Source organism: Lampetra fluviatilis, chromosome 1 (genome assembly GCF_964198595.1).
Source record: "Lampetra fluviatilis chromosome 1, kcLamFluv1.1, whole genome shotgun sequence".
NCBI lineage: Eukaryota > Metazoa > Chordata > Hyperoartia > Petromyzontiformes > Petromyzontidae > Lampetra > Lampetra fluviatilis.
The window spans coordinates 33545161-33561605 of record NC_136275.1 but is presented as its reverse complement, the minus strand read 5'-3'; the positions used below and the strand labels follow the sequence as shown (position 1 = coordinate 33561605).

The 16445-nt window shown below is 42.2% G+C and overlaps 1 protein-coding gene across 1 annotated transcript in view; it reads left to right on the top strand.

Annotated features, from left to right (window-relative positions):
* The window catches only part of ABAT (4-aminobutyrate aminotransferase), a 64700-nt gene that overhangs the window by 11642 nt on the left and 36613 nt on the right, over positions 1 to 16445 (top strand). The window lies entirely within an intron of this gene.

Here is a 16445-nt window from a genome sequence, read left to right as displayed (position 1 = left end):
TAAGTGTTCTTGTATAACCATAGCATCACCATGTCAGATGAATAATGGCAATACTGTACCTCTCTCTATGTAATGACGATCAGTTTCATATGATCATTAGCCATGATCAATGCCCTGCTGGATGAAGATCTCCCCAAGACGCCGACATCCTTCACGATCCTGCAATGCAACTATCCACTCAGCACCTGCACACGCGCTGATTTCATTGCTCTATCACTGCCGTGGGCGACATACTTCTGGACGCTCTCCCATCTTTGGCTGCCATTTAGTTGTTATTCTTGCCCACCAGGAAAAAAAAATCACTTCTAATTGTGTCCTGTCCAAGTCCACTGTTTTAACAGTGAAAATGTTGTATATGCTGCACCATAAAATATATCCACACAATACTGTCATTGAAATGTTGTATTTGAATAATATGCATTTTCGTATCTAGCTTTATTGCACAGTTAATCTATGTTGCCTTAGCACATACACATCTACACAATTTAAATGTGGAATGATGCCTCTATTAAACTGTTGGACCAAGTGCTATTGGTGAGCACCCATTACTAAAGTCTACCCATCGTTAAAGTATTGTTTAACCGGCACAAATTACCCATGACCAGCTGCTTCCAAATCCCAAGTGCTGGTGTTTCGCACATCGCCACTGTCAAGTGTTAATTCTTGGCAGTCGTATAGAGGCTCCAAGACCAGGTTGAATCTCTGTTATTTACCACTGGTGTTGCACATCATGGCCGAGAATCAAAGCCTGGTGTCTGATATCTTAACAAAATGCACTCGCCAACAATTACACCCTGCTTCTAAAAAAAATTCAAACACACGGCCAACCATACCAACATAACTTCCATAAAACCAATAACGTATGACATGGCAGGCGAACCCTGCGGTCTCTGTACATCTCATGCCAAGTCACAATTTGGAAAATAAAAACATGTTTTTCCGGTCATAAATTACAATGTACCTCGCGCCAAAATTAGATGTTGCGTGTGTCAGCAGGAATGGCTTATGGCCGCGGTGTGAGTTACTGTTCATAACACGATCATCTCCTCCCTACTCTTCACTCACCATCGACATAAATCAAGGTTATGGGAGAAATGTTGGTGCGGTTTGCACTCGCATTGTAGTCTGTATTCACATTCATGAAGCTACATCCTTGTCATCACGATGACCATCAACACCATAATCTTCATCAACGCCATCATAATACAAAATGCCCTCATCTCAATATGTCATATCAACCATTATTCATGTCATCTATTGTGCTTCATTATGAATTAGAACATTAATCATAATTTATAATACTTTATTACATTAATCCCATCAGATCTAGGATGCTGCTGTGGGGATGCATCGTCAGCAGAGGACATTGCAGCAAATCCATTGTTTTACTGTATTTATATTCTCCCTTGTCTTTGCTATCCGTCTTCACTAATCTAATACTGACCAGTATGGTGAAGTATGCTCAAATAACTACCTTGAACCTGCATGGTGTGAGGAGACCCTCAAGCAGCCGGGGATTGACAGTGGTTGTCACGTACATTATCTTTAGCATTGACTTGTATTACTGAACAGGAAAAAAATGTATTTGAGTAAACAAGCTATGCAGGCTTTAGTTCGAAGACCATTTGGATGAGTAAAGCACCAACTGTTTGATTAAAATTGCTTCAGAAATGTTTGGGACACTATTTCCCTGGCCTCTAAGATACAATTTTTATTCCTGGGTAGTAAGTGTTATTTCGTAATTGCTTATGCCTAAAAAGTACAGAAAATGGCTATTATTCCCCACAAACTTTGCTTTTGTAAACTTGGACAGTGATATTTTCAAATTGACCTATTTTCAATGAGAAAATGGGCGAATTTGTGTATTTTTGTTCACATAAAGTGAGAAAAAACCAACAAGAATCTAAATTAACATGTATTTATACTAAAGTAATACAAAAATGACGACAACAGATTTAGAAGTGAGTAGTTTTTCTAGATTTACGATTATACTGTTAATCACTTTCACGAATCGGCACCCAAATGTAGTCTCCCAGCACCTAAATGTAGCGGCGTTCAAAGTCCAGTATATCCTGGTGGAAGCACTCGCCTTGCTCCTCCGAGTACGCTCCCATGTTCTCCTTGAATTTATGAAGATGAGCATCAAGGATATGAACTTTGAGGGACATCCTACATCCCATTGTGCCGTAGTTCTTCACCAGAGTCTGAACCAGCTCCACATAGTTTTCGACCTTGTGATTGCCCAGGAAGCCACGAACCACTGCGGCAAAGCTGTTTCAAGCCGCTTTCTCCTTACTAGTGAGCTTCTTGGGGAATTCATTGCACTCCAGGATCTGTGGTCTGACGAAGACACTGGCTTTGACCTTGCCTCGGACAGCTTAGGGAAGAAGTCTTGAAGGTACTTGAAGGCTGCCGACTCCTTATCTACAGCTCTGACAAATTGTTTCATAAGGCCCAATGTGATGTACAGTGGTGGCATCAGCACCTTCCGGGGGTCCTCCAGTGGCTCCCACTTGACGTTCCTCCCCACAGAGAACTCGGTCCGCTGTGGCCAGTCCCACCTGTGGTAGTGCACCTTGGTGTCCCTGCTGTCCCAAAGACAAATATAGCAGGGAAACTTGGTAAAACCGCCTTGGAGACCCATCAGGAATGTCACCATTTTGAAGTCACCGATGACCTCCCAGCCATACTCATCATACTTCAAGGCACCCAGCAAGGTCTTGATGCTGTTGTAATCCTCTGAGGTGCACCGAGTGAGCCAGGGGAAGAGACGGGTTCTTGTTACCATTATGGAGCAGCACGGCTTTGAGCCTCCTGGATGAGCTGTCAATGAAGAGGCGCCACTCATTTTGGTTACAGGCGATTCCGATTGCCTCGAAAAGACTGGTCACATTGTGGCAGAAGCAGAGCCCATCTTGACGGGTGAAGAAGCTGCAAAAAGGTTGGTGATACTTCCTCTGATCTGCGACTTGCACACTATTATCCAATACGTTCCACTGCTTGAGCCTAGATGTCAAAAGCTCGGCATTGGACTTGGTGAGACCAAGATCTCTGATCAAGTCGTTGAGGTCTTTTTGGTTGGGGTAGTATGGGTTTCTCTCCTCAGCTCCATCTCTGAAATTGTCATCTGGATCTACGTCTTCCTCGACTTGCTGCTCTCTCTCCGGAGGAGTGGGTACGGGGAGCTCGTAGCACCGGGGCAATGGATGAAGGAAGGTCCGGATACGTGATAGCAGGTGCATTCTTGCCAGCCCGACGTTTGGAAGGGTCCACCATACAGAAGTAGCAGTTGCTTGAGTGGTCAGTGGGTTCCCGCCAAATTATTGGGATAGCGAACTTCATGGCTCTCTTTTCCCCTCTGTACCATCCTACAAAAATAAATTTATTTCACCCATGACTAATGTGTAAGAGATTCTCGAAAAAATGTCATATATGATATATCTTTTTTCAATAACATTGAAAATTTTGTACAAATTTTATAACATTAAATTCCGAGCAACAATTGTCCATCTTACCTTCCAGAATTTTTTTTTTGCATTGCTCGCAGTTGAAACGAGGTGCCCAGTGCGGCAGTCAGAGTGATGGTTTTTGGGGCGGGGTGTTTCTTTGATTTGAGACTGGGGGGGGGGGGGTGTGAGAGTGGTTGCAGTTGTGTGAGATTGGATTAGTTCGTGGGCACGGGGGGGGGGGGGGTTGGACTCCTGGGCACGCCGTGCTAATTCAATTGGGGGGGGGGGGGGGCGGAGGATTTCATTACGCTCCTCGTTTTGTTCGAGGTGGCTGCTGTGCTGGAGACTGAGGCGGGCGGGAATTGTATTCCACTGCTCAAAGTGGCCTGCTGATCTTACTTGAGGTGGCTGGCTGGGACTGATCATGCTCGAGGGGAAAGGGGACTGATCCACTGGGAGTGTTTTGTTTCAGAGCTTCGGGCGTGCCTTGCTGAAGTGGGCAAAACATTTTCTTGCTGTGGTTTTCCCACGATGATGATTGCTTGTGTTGCAATCGAAACATCGTGATTTAATTTATTTTATACCTACGTAATTTTACCGAAAGAATCAAAAAGTATGAAGCAATGTTTAAATTATACTTGATACATTTCTGGTCTTGAACAATATTCATCTGATGTGAGTGAAACTCGCTATGGTTACATTTATTACGATAGCAATGCATGGTCGCTCACCTTCACAGTTTAATTCAAATTCTAATAAGTAACCTTCGCATGATTGAGTTGTAAAATACATTAAAAAATAACTATCCATCTGACTATAGATCTAAGATCTCTGTATTAGTGAGATGGGTAAACAATGTTCCAGATTTATTTATTTTATCCAACAGGAAACCACAGCCAAGAGTATAGTTTTTCAATATCCTGCATATACGATGTCAATCTGACAAATCCTATAACTACAGATGTAAAAACACTGAAGAAAAAAAAAATTCGGGAGCACTAATGGACCCTTTGGGGTGGAGTGGTTGTAAATTTGTGCTATTCACCCGTTGACGCAGCTAACATAAGTAGCGAGTTATATTGGACCAGTATTGTCTCTTTTCCCCTCCTCACCAACCCGTACTGACCAGTGTGGTTGAAGTATTGTCAAAATCACCCTCCACCAATGGATTGACAGAGGGCTGTCATTTTTAATGGGTGTACTGACTGTCAGTTAGAAACATGTGAACTTACATAGTGCACAATTGGCTCCCTCTCCAATATCGGATCAAATTCTAGGTCACAATCGCCATCTTCAAGATCCTTCATGGTCTCACCCCTGCTCTCCTGCACCTTACTCTCTGCTTCAGCAACCATGGTCTCACCCCTTTGTAAGCCTTTGCTTAGTGGGAGTTTTGCTTGTTCTCCTCTGCTGCACCCTTAATCTCGAACTCCCTTCTCCCAGCCATTCAAGCGGTCAACTTCCTGATCATGTTCAAGTTCAGGCTAAAAGACTTTAAATTTGTATCTGCTCATTAACGAGCACCTTTCTCTATAAAGTACATATACCCCCAGTTGCTGTACAGCATTTTGAGATGTGGTCGCTTTTAGATGTTATATAAATCGAAATTAGAACGTACAGTATTGATGTTGCACATGTCATGTGCACACTAGAACATTAACTCATAAAAAATGTACAATAATTTTTTGTTATATAAAATAAAAAATCTTTTTTATCAGTGCATTTACTATTCCCTTAATCGAAACTGAGACATTTGGTTTGCAGGATTCGGTGTAAACGTCCAAGACTGTCTAAACTCGAACTAAAGCAGCTTGTGTGGCTTCCATGTTCCCTTTGGAGCTTGTCCCCTATCAGGAAATTAAATGTTTGTGCTTTTCTACGTCATTACGAACTGTCATAATTAATTACAATATAACGTTTTTTCGTGTCAGGAATGTGTTGTGGTTTTGCTGGGAGAAACTTAATTGAAAGATTCAAATTTGAACTCTCACTTTTCACATTTCTCCTTTGAGGTTTAAAGGGAACTTTATCATTTCAGGACACATACCCACCCAGGGTCTTGGCATGTTTATGCTAAAAATAAACTGTGTGTGTGTGCACGCATGTTGATGTCAGGCATGTCAAGGAGAAAGTAAGTGATCCGTAACATGAGCAAGGGAGACTTCCTTTGTTTATTTCAGTCAAATGGCAATTGTGAAACTTGATTTGAAGCTTTTGTGACTGCAGGATTCCATACTCTTTGGTTCTTTCGGTAAAGTCACGTAGATGGAAAATAAAATAAATCACGACGTTCCCACCTGATGACGGACGCTTGTGTTGCGCCCGAAACGTCGTGCTTTATTTTATTTTACACCTACGTGACTTTACCGAAAGAACCAAAGAGTATAATTGTGAAACTTTTCATTTTTGGCTTACTTATCTACGACTCCTGTTATCCATGGATCGAGCGAGCTGATCCGTTTTTATCTGTGGAGAGGCTCTTGGCAAAGTGTTTATTTTAAAACGGACCTTGACATCTAGGTTGGTAAAGTCAAAACAGGACTCTGCTTGAAAATCTACAACGAGTGAAGTTTTTATTTAAAAAAATATTTTATTTACTATTAAATGATATTGGAGCAGTGACAATGTGATTTTCACAATGCACCATAATCCTGGTCTACCAATTTGATTCCTGGTAATGGCTAACATCAGTGTTGAACTTATTTCACACCGTACGTCAAACAACCCTCATAACTAACGCAGCATGGAGATGCTGTTATTCAGCAGAGGTTTGTCAAAAATGTATAAACTATCATCATCGTAACAAATTGTAAAACTGAGTATAGCAGGCAGCACACCTTGGACTCAACCCAGGATCGCCAGGGCGTCAGTTGGCTTAGAGCTCTGACGTAGTTATTAGCACCACAAGACACCTAGCCAACTTTTGAGTGGTTTAAAGGAATATTTAAAGGAATATTCATATTATATGTTTCAGACTGTTCTTAGATGTAATTTAAATAATTGCAAAGTGGCTGTAAAATTAGCACCTTCAAAGCTTGCTTGGAAATTACTTGAATTAGATGCACAGGGTTCCTGTTGGTTATGGTGCAGCTTATCTGCAGAGTCTTTTTGGATGTACAATTATTTATACAGCTCAACCACTACTGAAGTGTCTTCTTGGTTCTTTCGGTAAAGTCACGTGACTTTACCGAAAGAACCAAGAAGATGAATCCCTGCAGTCATGAAAGCTTTAAATCGAAACACTACTGAAGTGCTCCATATTAAGAGCTGATGTTTTAATTGGCGTACTTATTTCATGGTACATGCATTGTATTATTTGAAACTTGGTTGTTGTTACCATTTTAATACAAATCTCAATGGGTTAATGTTATTTTCCATGTTAAAATACTCAGCCAGCACTTTTGAGATCATGGATGTGAAACGGGCGGGCAGTCAAAGGTGATTTGCATCAGGTTCACAAGTCCAAATGCATCTCTTTAGTTGGACCGCGTGTTGAGCAATTTCTTGAAGTTGATTACAAGGAGCTGGAAAAACATAAAAGTCAAGCTCTTAAGTGTCGCAAGCTTGTTCGTAGCTTAGTTGCCAAGGAATGCACAAAAAGACATCTATCATTAAAATAGGGGAGTTTCGCTTAATCAGGTCGAATCCAATTCTGAGGGCCTTAATGGGACGGTGGTCTATTGGTAAAATCGTAAACTATAATGTTAACTTATAATTCAAATTATAAGAATAGGGTTTCCCCTTTTTTCTGGCAACAAAACAGGTGTTAAGATATTTAAACACCAAACTGAAACCTTTATCAAGGAATCATGTCTGCATTAACAGCCTGTTCCCTTTTTGGCGTCCTCTGGTCTATCACTGTTTGAGACGAGCCTCTAAAGAAAGCTGTCTCTTTTTCGATTTAAAGCTTTCGTGACTGCAGGGATTCATCTTCTTGGTTCTTTCGGTAAAGTCACGTAGAAGGGAAGTAATAAAATAATAAAAATAAAACATAATAAAATAAAATAATTCTCACTACGTTTCGGCTACAACGCAAGCAGCCGTCCTCAGGTGAAGAATGAGACACTGCCAAGCTAGGAGCTTATATATAAGCTGAGTTGGAGGTGGAAGAAGAAGAGAACCTTAACAAAAGAATGTGCATATCAAGAGGAATTTAGCATATGCATGGGAAATGCGTAGGAAGTGGGCGGGGGGGTTTCAAAGTCATATTATGCCCATGCATTATACTTTAGTTTTTTATGTAGTTTATACTTTAGTTTTCTACGTGGTTGTTTAGTAACTGCAGCTACATACTATTAACATTCCTTTCCTTTGTTAATGCTACTCCCTGCACCCTCCCTTGGTGCTGCTGATCCTGCATAATGCATGGGCATAATATGACTTTGAAACCCCCCCCGCCCACCTCCTACGCATTTCCCATGCATATGCTAAATTCCTCTTGATATGCACATTCTTTTGTTAAGGCTCTCTTCTTCTTCCACCTCCAACTCGGCTTATATATAAGCTCCTAGCTTGGCAGTCTCATTCTTCACCTGAGGATGGCTGCTTGCGTTGTAGCCGAAACGTCGTGAGAATTATTTTATTTTATTATGTTTTATTTTTTATTATTTTATTACTTCCCTTTTAAGTGACTTTACCGAAAGAACCAAGAAGGAAAAAAAAAGCTGTCTCTGGTGTGGACCAATCAGTTTCAAAGACAATGCACATGCTGTCAGAGCATGTTTCTGTTTTATTTTCACCACAAGTATCTGTGGTTAATGCATGATTTCTTGCAAAAGGTTTCAGTTTTGTGTTTTAACATCTTAACACCTGTTTTGTTGCCAGAAAAAAGTCGAAAACCTATTCTTATATTTTTATACTGGCAAAGGAGGTCACATGCTGTAACTCATAATTCATTTAAATAATCCTGTTCAACAAAACGATCTGCCTCCAAACTCGTTCTCTATACAGAGTTACTAGACAAATTTTTCCCTTATTACACACCTGATTTGTACTTTCAAAAAAATCCCGAAGTGGCACAGATCTCTTACCAGAGCTGGCATCGGAATTCACAAAAAATAAATATTTTCAATTATTCAGTCCTTAAATTCTGTGGCATCTCCAGAGAGCCTTACAAAACAAAAATGAGAAAAATACATAATCGCCAAGACAAAGATGGGAGAAATAGAGGGGGGGGGGGATTTTTAGAACAAGACCAATGAAGCATTAATGAACAACGTCTGAACATTGCAGTGTCAGGAAAAACAATGACTCGAGCACACGCCGTAGGCCAACACGAGCACTGAGAATTACAGCATTGTCCAAGTGAAAGTTGGGCAACATGACAGAATACATTGGCACAATCCCAGCGCCCCACCCAACTTCCACCAATGATCAAACCACCAACACGCATAGACACGTTCTAGAGTATAACATAAATGTGTTTTGGCAATCCTTGCCTCCAAAGTGTTGGATTAATAAGCATGTGTCACCAAGCCCATGTTGACCTAACATCCAAAGTGTGAATTGTTTCTTGACCTATCCCTTTCACAACCAACCGTCATCATTATATGCCACAAATAAGTCCTGAAGAATCCAATATCTTATGATAAATGTATCCACCTAAACTTATATAAAGCTAACTGTTTTCCCTCAGTATTGTAAAAAAATGTACTTGCTGAAAAAACCCACTTCCATTTCAATTGTAAGAATGTGTTATTAAAATGTCCATACTTTGCTCATTCACTGTAATTTAACATAATTATACTCCAAAGACCGGATTCACATCTTGCTAAAACTGTTGAATGCATTGTCTCGGCGATTTGTCCCATTATTTGTAATATATATTGTAAATTGGTATGATTTTATTTTAAAAAATGGCAAGAAACATTTATAAAAAAAATTATCAGTCAATTAGTTCCCCAATTAAAAGTACAACAGAGACAGAAACACACACGTGCATATACATTGTGGATTTAGGTCCCAAATACTATCATTGTGAGTATCCTTTTTGCCTTGAAGATGTTTTTAATCCTCAACATCTTGACTGACATTCTTGCTGACTGGCATAGCATTCCCAATGGCGACCACTGGGACTGGCTGGGACACTGACCAATAGCAGAGGAAGCATGAACACACCCCCAAAACACTGCGCACACATACGCATCGTGTCAAACTAGGGATTTGTTGTCATATATATTTTTTTAACCTTTTTACAATACGTTCCTGAAAATTTTACATGATAAAACAGGCAATGTTTAATACAGTACCACATCACAATAATGTTACTTAAGCAGCATTACATAATTGGAAAAAAAATCAATGAGACATACGTTTTTGCTCGAAGGTCTTCACGAAAGTCCAAAGGTAAAGCTGGGTATTACACTCAACAGGTGCCAATAAGCTGCTACACTAGCCATATGTCGTCATATTTATCCACTACCATGTTACCAGCAACTGTTATTATTGGAGAGAGCCGTAGGGTCCGCTTATAACTCATGTTATCTGTGTCCCTATTCTTCCTAATGTAATATAATTATAGATTATAGCGCACTTTTCATAAATCTCAAGGTGCTTTACATCATTCACAATGGGGCGATTTGGGAAAGAACTGACTATTTAAAAAAAATGCTTTCTGAAAGATAAATATTTTTAGGTGGGACTTAAATATCCCAATATTTATGAGTATCCATAGTTTTTCTCATCCTATATTTCAGAACATCTTCATATTCATGATTTATGAATAGGAGTCGATTCCCAACTTTATCCAATTATCCACGATAATCCACAATATTTCTCTCCGATAAGTGGAGTAAAATCGGGCGTGTACATGCGTCCTGCCCTTGACCCCCCCCCCTCATACCTGGAATGATTACTGGCCATGTACACTATCAGCAGCACATGAGATCTGAACCTGCCATATGCCTCTCCTAGATCGTCGTGGCCTTAAATGAATACCTTCTGCAGTTTGTAAACATCATAACTGGGAAGACAAAAGCGAACACACACAGTGCTCGCCATGCCAGCTATACTTGTTTGCAATTCTAGCCTTAACAGCTACTTGCAAACAACACATGTCTGTATGTGTCTGAAAGTAAAGAGCACACTGGTGAGTCCTGCTCACGGTTAACATCAGTGGTGAATGTCTGAACCATTGCTTGGCCTCGCTTTCGTCGACTCAGCCTTAAATTAATTAGGGTGTGATGTGTAAACATCAGCACAAAGGCGGTCGTTCTAGCTTTCATAGGTACATAATAACACCGGTTATATGGTGGATATTTGTTTTGTCTGTGTGTGAACATGTAAATTCTAGCAGAGCAACTGGACTTCCTTTCTCAAAAATGGGTCTGCATTGATAAGAGTGACGTGCAGTAAATAATGAGTGTGCGCAAATTAACACTTTAGCATTCAGATTTGAACTTTCAGTCTGAATTTACTGGCGCTGTGAATCTGTGAACAGCTTGTGCAACTTTACCACAGTTCCCTAATCACATGCCTTGTTGCATTTTGACTATCAAGAGATTGCGAGTTCGGCTAATGGCTTGGGGTCATAAACAAAATTAACACTGCATTACATTAAAGCAAATACATAGTTATCTGCTGATATTGGAGAAAATAGGATGCATTTTCCACAACTTCCAAGTTTATTCCTGTTACCCACAAAAAAACTCTGATATAAAATAGAAAGAATCCATCTGTAGGTAAAAGGGGTTTTCATTGATTGGGGTCATGGATAAGAGACCTGCAGTCAAAAGGAGTTTCAACATGTTAGCAGTAAAAAAAATACAATGACCAATAAAACATGTTTTATGGTAAGCAATATTTGGCTTCTATGACCACCCCCCCCGCCCCCGTCAACCTCCGAAAAATGTAGTTGCTTGCAAGTTTATATATTTTCAACCTTGAAGCAGAATTAAAATGATTTACAACATTTAATGATAGTTCAGTTGTGTGAATGTCCTCGCATTGAGTTTATTAGCGGTTATAAGCTTGGATTTGAACCAACAAACCTTAAACCTACGGGTGATGGTACAGTTCACTCAAATCGATCATTAACAACTTTTTTACTTCTATTGTTGTGGGACTTTAATCAACAATTACATCCCAGTATTTCTATTTCACTGTTTATGACAGTTGCTGGACACACATTCAAAGGGGAATGCATTCGGAAGTTGAGCAGTGTGAGAATTGAGTAGAAATAGAAGTGTTTTGAGCTGCAGTATGGTGGTTGAACACTAATGATGAGATGAAAAGTTGATTTGGGAAGACCAAATCTTCAGCATGGTTGGAGAAATCAGAAAGTGGAGTTGGTGGGATCTGTAACCATTGTAGTTGCGATCGAAGACTGTCGTCAAGAATAGTGAAAAATAAACCTATTTCCACAGTTCTAACACTGAGTAGAGCAACGCACAATTAGAATGTCTCAGGAAGATGATGCCACACAACTACAGTACTTCTGGAGTCATTTCAGTAGGAGCTCTCTGATTGAACAATATGTGCAAAGAGTGGGCCATCCTTTTTAACCATTTGATTCATTTTAAAAAAGTGATTCCTAATTTCTGGGCTTCGTTGAATTAAATGCAAAGCCAAATGTATTTCGTGAGCGCTAGTGATCATGAGAATATGATTTAACAGTTCCCACTTGAATGTGGATTAATCAAGTTGGCTGCTGGATTTAAACCCAGGATGTCAGCAGTGAGCCACCTTGCCCCCCTGTATTTTAATTGCTATTTAAATTTGAATCTGTAAATTTCATTTTGTTCCCTGGTAGGGAAGAGGTTTGTTAAAATATCGAATAGTTGTGTGGAAATCCTCCCTGTAGAGGCGGTTAAATATTGACTTAAAGCTTTCGTAACTGCAGGAATTCATATTCTTTGGGTCTTTCAGTAAAGTCACGTCGATGGTTCAAAGAAAATAACCAAAAACTAGTAGTTTTTTTGTTATTTTATGAGATTATATCTTTTTTAATTAAATGTTTATTTCATGAGATTATTAGATCTTTTTACAAACTTCGAGACAAGAAGGCTCATCTGATCGAGTCGCTCACATTTCTGAAGAGATGCCGCGACACCAAGGTCATACCGATCACCTTGACACTGGCTGCTGCTGCTGTCACATCTCCCAATGCTAAACGGATCTTGTTCAGGGCTGGCTTAGCCCTGATCTCAGAGAGAATAAGATTTCTCCGATTTTAACTAGATATTTTAGACAAGACTCTCCTGAAATCACACTTAACATTGATGGAAAAAAATTCGACATCTGATTGGGAACATGTAGATAACATGACAACCTCTTCATCGGCCTCAATGTCAGCTAAATGCAAAGATAACCTGATTTCCAAGTTCAACCACCTTTCCAAGAAGAAGCCAAATCCACACGTTAAAAAGTTAGACGTTGACAAGATTGTTATCGATCAGAGTAACAGTCTAATTTCAGACAGCCTAAAATCGGTTCTAGCTAAAGGGTTGAATTTCGCAGTCACCCCTAAACACATCCCAGTGGATGATATCATTGCCTAGGTCGATGTAGCTCTTAAGGGTTTGGGACACATTACTGTAGACGTGGCAAGATCGGAAATTGCTGCAATCCTCAAAAGAAACGCGAAGACACCTATCAGCAACATCAGTAAGAATGAGCGCTTTGAGCTGTCTCAGTTAAAAAAGAGAGATGACATCATCATCCTCTCAGTCGACAAGGGCAATGCCACAGTCATCTTGGACAAAACCACATACAATATCAAAATTCAGGACCTACTTAATGATGGTAGCTATACAAAAGTTTAAATAGATCCCACCAACAGCCTCGTTACAAAAAAACAACAATATCATCACCGATTCGGCATCCTTAATCAGACCAAACAAACGGTTTTCATTAAAACCCTCTGCTACTAGACTACCCAGATTGTATGGCTTACCAAAAATCCATGAAGAAGGTACACCCCTTCATCCTATTGTCTCCACCATTGACTCACCAACCTGGCCCGATTTATGTCTGAGACCTTACAACCATTCACTGGTAAGACCACCTCAGCTGTACTTATCTCGGCTCACTTGGTATTGTTAATTAAGGACATCTCACTATCTCCAGTTAATTTGCTCGTTAGTTTCGATGTCGTCTCTTGTTTACCAAAGTTCCTGTGCCTGACACCATTGAAATCATTGAAGATTTGGTCCAACAAGGACTGAATGCTGATGTACCGGCCCTGGTGAGACACTGCCTCACCAACACTTACTTCACCTGGAATGGAACATTCTACAAACAAGTTGAAGGTACCTCAATGGGTTCTCCCTTATCTCCAGTTGTAGGCAATGTTTTCATGGAAATTTTAGAAACAGATGCCATCCAGGCATCCACTTTACGTCCGTCCTTGTGGAAGAGGTACATAGATGGCCACATGGCCGACCAGCTCTGAACCAATTCCTCAACCACATCAATTCCATACACCCAGCCATCACATTCACCATGGAAGTGGAAAAGGATGGCAAGCTACCATTCTTGGATGTGAATGATGTTTTTGTTTGCCATGTCCATGACCGCCCACGATTCATACCACCGAGTAGCGGTGTCTTTATTTTCGGCTGCTTGAGCGGAGGCGCGTATCCAGAACGGTTTCCTGGATTTTAGCCTTGGGCGTGGGGATTCCTTTTAGATCTTGATGGAGTGGCAGAGTGAAGTTTTTCATTATCTTGTACTCCCGTGTCGTCGCACGGGAGTCTTCGCTCGATATTGCGCTGCCAGACAGTGTAAATAAAAGGTGCCTCCTACAATCCTCGTCTCCAAATCAGACACGACATATGTGTAATGGCCTCCTCGGTGTGCGTGTGGGTGTGTGGCGCACACACTCACTCGGAGACGAGGTAGTTGCAGGAGACACCATCACTCTCTCTCTTTATTCCCATTACACCAACTCTGGCCTCCTCTCTATCGACCACGCTGCCCTACAGCCCGGCCTAGACACAACCCTGACCGCGTTGCACTAACGGCATCGACCGAGACAGCCGATTATCGGGCGAAGGCGGCAGCGACGAAGGTGGCGAAGACGACAGCGACGATGAGACGAGTCCACTCCCAGAACCGGCAGCCCGGAGCTCTCGCTCTTTGCTGCTTTGATTCTACTCGGCGCGGCCTGGCTCCGTCCTAGCCGCACCTCCCTTCTCGAACCCACTAGAGGGTTCCAGGAGCCTCCCTATGAGATCTTCCGTGACCCTTGCCCCAGTTCCTCCACCCTGCCGGCACACCCATGTATATGCTCGACGGCGTGTGCGCTAACTGTCTACCGCAGTTGCCGCTGCTGGACGGCAGTCAGCGCTGTATCACTACACAAACTCTCGAACTTGGGGCAGGCGTCGACCACGATCAGTGCTCTCCTTCGCAGCGGGTGTCGTGATGCTCGGCGCCCCGCCGCGCAGCAGCGACAAAATGGCGGCCGTCCCACCGCTCTCCTTCGCGGTGGTCAAAATGGCGGTCGTGAGAAGCGTGTTTGCCGGGGACTGTGAAATGGCGGTCGTATCCACTAAGGGGGGACCCTCCAAGGCACCATCTCCCGGCCTCTGCACGTCCGCCCCCGGATGGTCCGCCCCCGGATGGTCCACCACCGGACCTCCTCCAGTGGCGATCGGTGTGACGAGAGCGATGAGGTGTAGGAGTGCTGTCGTCAAAGCGCCCAGCTGCGTCTCCACCCTTCGCTACGGATCGTCAGGGCGAAGCTGATGCGGAAACTCCGCCACGCCGTCTGCCGCAGGTGCGACATCCGCACTCGCCGTGGGCTCTATAACCGGGACCACGGGACCCGGGGTCGGCAGGAGCTGTGTCGCTGCCTCGTCGTCGGAGGACACCGCAGGTGGATTCTTCTTTTTCTGGTGCTTGGACATCGCCTCTTCAGTAGAGCACCGGCAGAAAAAGTCCACTGCCTGACACCACTGTAATAAGTGGCTCTGACACGGTAAGTAACTTGGGAATATTTATTCAAGGTTCGGTACAGCCACTCCTCTCGTTCCGCGGATGCCGACCCGTTCTCGTGGCTGCGCTGCCCCGCGCCACGTGGCGCTCTCCCCACTCTCCACCGCACCGCCGGCTGACGGCGCGCTGGGGAGCGGCTTAAGCGGCTGGAGGTCAAGCCGCCACGTGGAAGGTGGAGATGGCGGGGCAGCAGCGGCAGGGAGCTCCTCTTCGATCTTCATATACCGACCCCTAACGTTGCTGTACCTCCTGCTTATATTCTCTTCTCCGAGGCTAAACCCCGCCTATAGCCACGCCCCTATAGGAACCTTCGGGAGTGTTCCAGAGGTCTCCATACTAGATCCGCCCATTAACCTTTCCCCTAGATAGAATCCGTACTACTGATAGTGCGTGGACTGCATGACAGTATGTAAACATAACCTCAGGAGATGGCACACGGTTATTACACATGTATAGAATATACTGTATTCTAATAGGGGAAGCAGAATGATGGGCAGGTGGATGGTGCAGTAGGGGTCAGCCAGATTATAAGGGTTTAATATGAATTTCCACTTCATCCACTTGTAGTATTTAATAAGACTAGTTAAAAAGAGAAACTCATTGTTTTCCCTTTATTACACCACAAAAAAATCGTCCCATCTCTACACCAATTATTACATTGTCAGTTCACGATGAGGAGCCGATCCACAGATAGCGAAATTATTTGTTGATTGCTGTAATTTTACGAATAACAGAAATTACAGACAAGGCAGGAAATGCAGTCAGAAAAATGTCCATTTTGTATTCTGAATCTATATATTTTCAGAAGAATCCATGCTGGTGAAATGTAACATTTCTGTACGATTAATTTAACATATAATACAACCGTGTTAACAGTTGGTAAAAGGTTACATTAACATTTCATTTTACTCGTGAATATATTTTCGGAAACACATTAGTGTACGTGTGCATATTTTTTTTTAAATGGTGTTAATGCAGATTATGACAATTACATAACACCCTGCAGTGTGTAGTCCAGTTCTGACATCAGAGAGCACTGTTCAGAAATCCCATTTGGGG